Source organism: Staurois parvus, unplaced genomic scaffold (genome assembly GCF_062004578.1).
Source record: "Staurois parvus isolate SC_StPar_1 unplaced genomic scaffold, SC_StPar_1.0 ptg000535l, whole genome shotgun sequence".
NCBI classification, from domain to species: domain Eukaryota; kingdom Metazoa; phylum Chordata; class Amphibia; order Anura; family Ranidae; genus Staurois; species Staurois parvus.
The window spans coordinates 738,131-747,647 of record NW_028318331.1 but is presented as its reverse complement, the minus strand read 5'-3'; the positions used below and the strand labels follow the sequence as shown (position 1 = coordinate 747,647).

Sequence of the window (9,517 nt, the reverse complement as noted above, 5' to 3'; positions counted from 1 at the left end):
TAGAATTAAAGTCTTAGTACTGTGTGTGCGCTTTTTCCCAAGTAACCTAAAGCTGAACTGTAGGCAGATATAAATACAAAAATCAATGCAGCTAGCAGTTTCATTTATTTTAATACAACTAGTTTAAGTATCTAAATTTCATTTGGTATTAGCCACTTGCAATCTCCTATAACAACAGCACACAGACTGGAAGACAATCAGGTGTGCTGCATAGAAATGTGCCATCAAGGAACGTGCTGAAAGAGTGAGCAGTCAGATGACTTATTCCGTTTATTGCTACTCACCCTTTTATCAGCAGGCATGGGGCAGAGAAAGGATACCACTGTAACTCTTCTGCACTCCATAGCACAGAAAAGTGTGCATTATGCCTTGCTGTGTTGTGTTGTGTGGTAAGGCAGTGAACATCTTAGGACTGATTTGCAAAACAAATGCTTTGGGTAAGTAAAACAGCTCCAATATATGTATTTAATCTGTGCACTTCTGTTTGCCTGGAGTTCAGCTTTAAGTTGTAACAAATATAAATAGACCTGTTTTGGTAATACAGGAATACAGTTTTAATGATTTAATCTGCATTTTGTGGTGTCTTACAAGATTTTTTTCTTTTTTTTTTTTTTTTTTACACAATTTAACCAGAAATATAGAACATCCAACCAATTGAGGAAAAAGTTAAATACATCAATATAATTAACAAAAAATATAAACCTCATACAATTTTGTTTCTTAATTGATTAACCAGGTTACATATCTCTCACAATAAAATACATGTTCAGCTGTTACATTACAGTTTAAAGGAACATACAGGAATCTGTTATAAAATATTTCTCTCAATTTATTCACTGCTTGATGGATCGGCCTATTCTTAAAGTCTTTACCCAAAGGAAAAGGAATATTGGTCCAACTAAGCAGTGAAGCCTCTAACTTTACAACCTACTTAAATCAGCTACACACATTTTGAATACAAGACTAAAAAGGCACCAACAGTACAAAGCAAGTACAAAGCTCTTTTTAGTAATCTGTTAAGAGTGCTTGAAAATGGACAACACAAAAAGACAATGAGGGAAGGAGAGTCACCAGTTCCAACTGTTGGTTGCTTTTTTAATTGACCGTAAGCATATGCCCTTTTTCACCAAAATGGTATTTGAGTAGTAATGAATACAAGCAACCGTAAGAAAACTGGTGTATGGTTGTTATGGGTGTCTTGGGAACAAGAGCAGATCTGAAGGCAGTAGGTGAAGTGCATTTAGTAGTGAGAAACTTCCAAGTGGAAAGCAGCAGGCGGTTTTGGCTGTTCAGATGCTCCTGCAAGATGTATCATGCAAAATATGCAATACTTAAACTGGAATGGATTACATGATACTAATTTCAAGACATGCTCGTGAAGCATGACAGTTCTGGATTTTAGAAACATTTTTCATTGCCTGGGTGCAAAAGTTTTTAAAACAGAAAACAGACCAGAATAAACTTTGTAGTTACTATCACAAGGAGACTGGCCTCTGTCGAGCTACTGCATATTAGTTTACCTTTAGTTGGTTTATCAATGGTTTCTCCAGAGTAAGTTGAAAACCCAACCCCCCCAATATGACGTTTTCACAATTAATGGGGATACAGACCATTTTCTAAATTTCTAGAATTACATATGGCTTCTTCTTTCCCTGATGCAATTAGTATGACTAAACTATCCATGCATTACACTCACAAAAGGGAAAAAAGTGTGAATTTTGTCAGTGCATAGATAAACATTTGCTTCATTTTTAAATCCAAGGTGAAGAGTTAACATTTCTTAAAGGGGTTTTGGTGTCATGTTGGAGATGGGGAATTCTAGAAAAAAAAAAAAGTTACAAATAAAAACTTAAGCAAGGTCCTATGCTCAAGACCAGACAAAATAAACTTTCTCCATAGATCAAAATCCATTATCAGTATGCCATGTTGATCAATCAACAGGTCCTGGGTATGAAAGAAATTAATGGTGAAGATCAGGTATGGCTATAATGGCTCCCTCAAACGTTAAATAAAATGAGAAATAAGGCAAGTGATGCAGGCCTAACACCCTAACAAATCAATCCCTTTTTCATGTAAACGGTTTGCCAGGCTCAGCATTTCACTGCCTCTCAATAAAGACCATTTAAAAAGTATACGTTCTACAGAAGATATGGTGCACAATTGTTTAATAAGACATAAGCATTTGATCTATCAAGTGGTTATTCTGATCAGTTGATATGCAAAATAAAACTATGCAAAATAAAATTATCCATTAATCCCATTCACCAATATTATTGTAAAATGTTTACATAACCCACATCACAGAAATTGACCCACTGAGCAAACTTCAAAAAGAAGAAAAAAAAAAATCTAAAAAAAAGTTTAATGGAGACTTTTTTCAAATTTATTTTTAATTACAAGTGCAATTTTTGCTCATGTTCCTAGGCAGTTCAGACAAGTCTCTATAAATGTTGCTATAATAGACATGAGAGAGGGTGGGGAAGGGTATTTAAAACAGAGTTGTTTCATAATCCTTATGAAGGTTACAGGATAATATTTCATTTAAACACAACTCAGAGGTAAGAGATCTTAATCCAATCAATCATAGGCATGTGGCACTTAGACAATCTTTGCACAGAAAAGCTTAACAGTCATGCGAGGGCACGGTCATCTGAAACAAGGCAAATCTTTCACCACAAAGAGCAGTGAGGAAAAAGTAGGAGGCACTGCACTGGGACAGAACATCTAAAACTCCACAGAATACAACTCCAAGAACAAATACTTGCAGAAAAGAAAAGAATGTTTTACAATTTAAAAGAGTTTAGTGCTTGCTTGATTGCTGCTCCAGCATGACACAGAAGAAAAAAAGGTTAGCTTTATACACAGATGTATTTCCATCTTGGGAAGTGGGGGCAGGGGAGAGACTGCTGAGAACATTGGCATCCCCAATAACTAGATACAGTATTTTTTTTAGTTACAGTATGGTAACTATTACTCTGGTTATTTTATGTATGGGGAAAGTTACACTTAAGCGTCAAAACATTCAGTGAACATGGCTCCACTAGAAATAGCACTGGCATGCTATTTTTAAGTCAATATGTGGGGCCTCATGCCAACACCAACTGAAAATAAAAGGTATGAGATTTTGGTTTCACTTGCTTGCTTTATTTCTGTCCTATGAAAGCTCTTCTTCCTCCAACTCATCCATACATGAAACACGCGGACCTATGAAGGCCAGTGCATGGCAAAAATGCCCCAAGTTACAGATATATATGTAGGTATATATATTTATATATATTATAAATGGTATATTGCAGCAGCTTTTTTGTTGCTTTCGAGTTTGATGTACAAGTAAGCAGATTTTTTTTTTATGAATAGGATTTGTATCTATCAGGTCCCTCAAGCACATAAATGGTTAAAAATTCTCACACAGCTCAGCTACATGCCAGAGAAAACCTGGATATTATACAATGATCTCCATCAGGTTTTCAAAGCTTCTAACTGCAATGGGTTTAAAATGATATGTGTGAGTAAATTGAGCTCTCTGTTGATTTAAAGTGCCCAGAGAAATAACTCTCCCAAAAAGAAGAAAAACAAAAATAATGCCAGTTACCACAGTCATCAGTAACATGGGTTCAACATAATATGTAAAGCCTGTAAAAGTCAGGACACTGTCCACTTCATGGGAAATAAACCACTGTATTTATATATATATATAAAAAAAAAAGAAAATAAATTTACAAGCAGTTATTTTTGGTATCAGCAAGTGCTTGCTGTACCACACTGCAAAAGGGCTTTACGAAAGGAGTGTCAAGAACACTTCTCCAGATTGAAAGATTCATCAGAAGCATAAAAAAGCCACAACTACCAGGAACCGCCCTCCTTAATGGCCCAAAGGAGTTAGACTGGACAAGCTGAGATGGGTCACAGGACATGGCCAAGGAGGAAGAACTGTCAAGAACACAGATGTCGGAGTATGAAGTCCTTCACAGCCTTTCCCTTTAAAAAGAAAAACAATATTTTATTTTTATGCAATAGCAGAACACAATTGCTATTCTACTTTAAATTGAAGCATGTGTTTTAGCAAATCGTTTTACTACAAGACTTTTTCTTAAAATTTATGAAGCGAAATGTTATGTTTTTTTTCAATAACACATTTTAAAACACAGAATTGTCAACATACACTTAAATTTAAGGTGTTTACAGAAAACACATACATATCAGTAACTGGATGGTGGCCACCATGTATGATAAAAGTCAACATTTAAGCAGGAAAAGAAAAAAATGACCTGTATTTTCTACCAATATATAAAAAGCCATGTACACTGACACCTTTTCTCCTCCTTTCCATTTACACGGACACCTTTCTCCACGATCCCGTTGTGGGACAAGAGCGGCAGAATCGCATAATGGCACCCAAATACACACAGTGCACTGTGCTGCAATTGCAGCACTGATTTTGCCTGCTATCCCAAATTGCGAGATGTGAACAGAGCCTCAAAGAGTAAATTGCAAATAAGTGCCACCTGAATATAAACTTGCTGTTTTAACCACTTCAATACCAGGCCATTTCTGGCACTTTGTACACATTTTAAAATCAGTGTTTTTTCCTAGACAAGGTCTTAGAACCCCCAAACGTTATATATGAAAGAATAAACTAGAACTAGAGAATGAAAAAAGGTGGTTTTTGCATTTTTTATGTCAAGCAGTATTACAGAATACATTTTGGAATAAATTTATGACAATTAGATTTTTTTAATTTTTTTACTTGACATGTTTAATAGCAAAAAAGTCAAAAATATTGTTTTTTTTCCCTCAAAATTGTCTTTGTTTATTTTTGCGCTATTTAAAAAAAAAAAAACCACAGGCAATCAAATACCACCGAAAGAAAGCTCAATTTGTGGGAAAAAAAGTTGCACATTTCATTTGGGTGCAGCGTCGCATAACCACGCAATTTTCAGTTAACCACTTCCACACCGCCGTATAGCAGATACACAGCTACACGGTGGCATCTGCACATACATACGGCTACACTAATATATATATATATATATATATATATATAAAATATTTTGCATTTCCAGGTAGGGGGCATGCGCGCCCTACCCACGCTGCCATTCATGGCCGTGGATGTCAATCACCGGGTCCCGGCCAGTAATTACCTGCCGGTGCCCTGTGATTACCGACAATAACCGACGGGAAGGAAGACCATTTTCTTTACAGTCTTCCTCTGTCAGCTCAAGCACACTGCTCGGGATCAGCCATCCTGATCAGTGCGCTTACAGTAAAAGCACCACGCCCCCCCCCCCCCCCCCCTAGTAAAACACTACCAGCACATAACACTTTGATCGCCCCTCACATTAACCCCTTCCTGTCCATTGACATTAGTACAGTGTCAGTGCTTTTTTTTTTAGCACTGATCACTGTATTGGTGTCACTGGGGATGTCAGTGACACCAATTTAGTTCCCCCCCAGTGTCAATGTCGGCCGCAGTCCTGCAAAAAATGGATGTCAAGAAGAGGGTAAATCCTGAGGAGGGCAAGTGGTTAATGCTGTCAAAAGGAATGTAAACATCCCGTGACAGCAATAGACACGTGACAGGTACTCTTTATGCAGGGGTCTGGGGTCAATAAAATCCGTGTCTTTGAATGCTTACAGATTTTTAAAAATGGCACCAATAATTTCCAAGTAAACTGGAAGTGATGTCAGGTCATTGCTTCCGGTTTACTATAAAGAGAGCTGGTGAACATGCCGCCTAGTTGCTCGGGACTCTTGGTAGGATGGGAGATCCCAAGAGAGCTGGGGAAGGTGGCAGGAGGGGGAAGAGCCGACCGCTGGTTCTAATAAAAGTTGCTGGGATACAGCCACCGAAAGTCCAGTGACGTACGTGTACGTCGCTGGTCCACAAATGGTTAAAGAGAACATCCCACACAAATTTTGCAAAAAAATAAAAAATTGAGGGGAAAAAAAAAAAAAACACAAAAAAACAACACCATACAATGCAGTCCCAAAAAAAAAAAAAAAAAAAACTTTTTGAGGATCACAGAAGTACAGTTTGTTCTGCACGCCTGCGATCCATTTTCAGCCGACAGCAGGTTAAAGCTAGCTGATTGCTAAAGTCACTTAGCCGGTCTTGGCTCTAAATCAATCTTGACTTTACAGTCGGGATCCACCCAGATGCCTGGATTGGCAGCTGGCACAGCTTCCCAGTGAGCTGCTGAGAGCATGAGCCAGCTGCGCCCACCCCCCCCACAGCCGGCGTTCCAGTGAGCACTGGAGGGGTAAAGCAGGCGGCCGGTGATTGATGGCCAGATATGAATGGAGACTTAAAGTTCAGATATATGCAGATACCAAGGAGGCAACTGCAAAAGACCAAGGGTCAACAAACGTAGGGGAGTTTGTTAGCAGAATGTTTCCTCAACCCCCACAAGCACCTAATGGGGAAGGGTCCGCTGACCACAAGGGGTTGAATTCTTTGTTAGCCATCAATAGGCTATATAGTTACCGACACCAAATCCCAGTAAGGCCCGATCAGGTTGAAACCTGCATTTGTTAGGCCCCACAGAATAGTTCTAGCTGCAATGGTCCAGAAAGCCAACACTCTAAAGAGGGTCATCAAAACATTTCAGGAGAATGCCAGGAAAAAGGTATTAGGATAGACAACAGGTTCAAAGCTATGAGAAGTAGCAGATGACTCCAAAAGGGAACACTCCTGGGGGAGTGAGTGCTACCTCAGCTGGGATAAGATACAGAGTTTTCACATGTATGCAAACAGGAGGTCCCAGGGTGCAGGGAAGCTAAAAAGGCCACCACGGAAGCCACACTAGTGTAGCACAGAGATGAGGGGTAACGTGTTTTACTTCAGTTGCCTAACAGGTTAAAAAGTGTGTCCTGAGCACTCAAAGTTCAGGGAGGCAAACAACCCACGGACTCGTCTGGATGTACATGAAGTCCACCACTTATAGAAATAGAAGTGTACCATCATGCAGAAGACCCATCAATGGGATCAGATGACCAGGTTCCGGACCTTATGGCCTGATTGGGAGTTAGGCGCAAAGGGCCTTTAAGTACCTGCTGCAAAAGCAGACAAAGGAAAAGGATGCAATTCCTCAAACCCTTCCAGTTTTCCTGCTATGAGACAGAAGCACACTTCTCCACCTGTGGCACTGTTCAGGACGGTGTCAAGAGTAGGTCCAAAGAGACCATGTCCCTCAAAGGATAAGTGAATCAGGTGTCCTTGGGCCTCTCTTCAGCATTCCACGCTCCAAGTGCTTATGTGGAATACAACACAGGTTTTAGGCTTGTAACCTACAGTCACATCTAAGCCACAAGGCTGCAGATACTCTATAAAACGCAATCTGACATATCGGTTACTGCCAACACAGGGAGACGGGCCAAACCATTTATTTAAATCAAAATCTAGGGAGAGCATTTAGGCATCCATCAGTCAACAGTAAGACAAATTGACTGATAGTTAAACACTTAGAGGGTGATTTGTATCCCTATCCAGCCTTATGCAGATTAACTACTCTTGATTGTGTCTTCAGAGAGCTCCTTTTTGCAATGGTACAGTTTATTATGAGGATTAGATCACATTTTATGGCAAATTAATTCAGTTCATCCCAAGGGGTTCACATACTCTCGTTTGCCACTGCATTTTCCCCTGCAGGAGACTGAAAACAGCCTCCCCTGAGATAGACTTTTTGGACTGAATCTGTAGCAACAGGAGTTACAAGTCTGGTATCAATTACTTGCTCAGGCTAGCAAGGCTCTGCCAGAGATGACGCTGTAGTGCGAATGGAGTTGCTGTGGGCAGTCTGTCAGTAACTGGGCAGAAACCGATAAATCCAGCATGGATATGGAGGTTGGTGTGGACACGGAGGAGGCCTCAGTACCACCTGACGAAGATGAACGAGATCCCAACAATAGGGGTCTCAGGCTCCAGATTACATGCATTGGTTCTTTCTGGGGATACTGTGTAAACACCAAACAGACCCACTACAGAAGTATGGGATGAAGTCACACATGGCATGACTTCTATTTAGGAAAGATACACTCACTGGCCACTTTATTAGGTACATCTTGCTAGTACCGGGTTGGACCCCCTTTTGCCTTCAAGAACTGCCTTCTTTGTGGCATAGATTCAACAGTGTTGGAAACATTCCCCAGATTTCGGTCCATATTGACATGATAGCATCATACCATTGCTGCAGATTTGTCAGCTGCACATCCATGATGCAAATCTCACGTTCCACCACATCCCATAGGTGCTCTATTAGATTGAGATTTGGTGACTGTGGTGGCCACTGGAGTACTTTGAACTCATGGTTGTGACGATCACGGCATCAGACTCCAGCCCTTCTCACAAAACTCGTGACCGAAGGACTAGCCAATCTAAAACCGTGTTGTCACGTGCGTAACAATGCCACGCCCAGCTGCACCCTGCACAAAGATTTTCCAGCTAATGGACCACAATCTGTGTACTTGCAGCCTGGGAGCGAATGTTACCGATTAGGGGTGCTTTCGGCTGAAACTTTTCAGCCACCGAAACTTCGGTGCATCCCTATTTCTGGAAGTAGCCATCAGAAGATGGGTACACTGTAGTCATACAGGGATGGACATGGTCAGCAACAATACTCAGGTAGGCCATAGCGTTTAAAATGATGCTCGATTGGTACCACGGGGCCCAAAATGTGCCTAGAAGATATCCTCCACACCATTACCAGCCTGAACCGTTGATACAAGGCAGGTTGTCAGTCGGGAGACAGGAACAGCTTTCACCCCATAACAGAAGTGTCCGAAGAACCTCATAGCATTATCAGCTATTTTGATGAAAACTACCAGGGGCGTGGATATTTTTTAAAAACTACCTTGTCCAAGAGACTAAATCAGGATCCCAATCTACTTACGATAAAAAAAAAAATAAATAATTTTAACCAAAACAGTGTTTAAATCTGAGGTGCTTTTAGGAATGTCTGGGGCTTTTAAAAACAAAAGGGGTTATGGCGACTTAGACTTAATGTTTTTAACATTGCGCTGTTTATCTCCTACTCGCTTCCCTGAGTCTCCAGAACTGCACCCAGGGACTAGCAAGGTGGGGAGACACCTTGCAGGGTGACTAGCATCAATAGGGTGCTAGTCAGGAAAGGGGAGTGTCTGGCTCTCTTAACGCTCAGCAGAAGCATATCTGCTGAGCCAGTAAATGAGGCACCGGCCCCGGGAGGAGAAAAAAAACCAAAACATCTTCACCTTCATCTTCCTTGCACACGGAAGCACTTCGATGCTCAGTACAAGAGCATGCTGAGCATCGAAATCAAGCTCTGGTGTCCACTCCATTAAATGACTTCACCTTTACAGAAAAATAAATGCACCGTTTTTGCAGGTTAAAAAAACCCGCAATAAAATTACCCAATTTTTCTGTAAAGTATAAAAAGATTAGGTTGCCACACATGCACCAGAAAAATGGTGACAATCTTCAGTACCCTATATTTTCTATAGGAGAGTCTTTAAAAGCCCCCTATAGGTCATCAGTTTAGTG

The 9,517-nt window shown here is 40.4% G+C and overlaps 1 protein-coding gene across 1 annotated transcript in view; it reads right to left on the bottom strand.

The window, feature by feature from the left end:
• Positions 1 to 2,148: 2,148 nt before the first annotated feature.
• MAPK1 (mitogen-activated protein kinase 1) overlaps positions 2,149 to 9,517 on the bottom strand; it is a 122,070-nt gene continuing 114,701 nt past the window's right edge. The window contains exon 9 of the mRNA XM_089690602.1: positions 2,149 to 3,978. The gene's annotated coding sequence lies outside the window, so the exon portion shown is untranslated. The remainder of the gene's footprint in view (positions 3,979 to 9,517) is intronic.